The sequence below is a fragment of the Carlito syrichta genome, unplaced genomic scaffold (genome assembly GCF_000164805.1).
Source record: "Carlito syrichta isolate Samal-C Ts95f unplaced genomic scaffold, Tarsius_syrichta-2.0.1 Scaffold309624, whole genome shotgun sequence".
Classification (NCBI taxonomy): Eukaryota; Metazoa; Chordata; class Mammalia; order Primates; family Tarsiidae; genus Carlito; species Carlito syrichta.
In genome coordinates, this window is record NW_007253720.1 from 732,500 (window position 1) to 733,416 (window position 917).

The following is a 917-nucleotide window of genomic DNA, read 5'->3' on the forward strand; positions in this document are numbered from 1 at the left end:
TTAATTTTCATAGGATCTAGTTATGGACGTAAATACTATGCTATATCCTATTAAGCTAATACCTTATCGTAAATTCTTTTATAAATCATATAGTAACTATTACACTTGAATAATGTAGCAAAAGGAATCAAAACAGCAAGCATAGATTTACGCAGCTATGAGTGTATATGTATATATTTTATCCCAACAAGTCTACTCTAAAAATCAAATAGTAGCTGTCACACTCTTGAACAAGGAAATGCAGGGCTTCCAAGATGGCGGCCATGGGCTGAAGCAGACAGAGTTTCGGTAATTAACGAAACAAAAGAAAACGTTCTACCTGGCTAGGGGCAGGGGACAGAACTATCATGGTAATTTAGTTTCTAATCTTAGCCCTAGGGGAAACAGCTTTCGGGAACAAGGACTACCCAGTCTACCAGGAAATAGAAGTAAAAAAAATATCTAGAAAGAAGCTAAACTTAGAAAGACAGAAACAATTCCGCCATGCACCTTCCATCAAGTGTACTGAGATTCACTTATAAGTTTTACTGCCACGTATGCACACTGGTCACCAATCACACGCCAATATCATAGGTATAACTGATATCCTATGTCAGAGGCGATCTTCCAGATGGGCCTTTACAGGCCTCAGCCATGTAGCTATAGATGTTGTTTCCCAACACAAAAAAAAGAGAGAGAGAGTGAAAACATGCTAAGTGAAAGGAGCCAGATACAAAAGGCCACATATTGTATGATTTCATTTATACAAAATGTCCAGAATAGACACATCTATACTGGCAGAAAGTAGATTCCTGGTTGCTTAAGGTTGGGAGGGTTGGGAGGACATGAGAAATGACTGCTTAATGGGTATAGGCTTTCTTTTTTTTTTTGAGTTGGAGTCTCACTCGGTCACTCCCGGCCACCGCAGCCTCGACCTG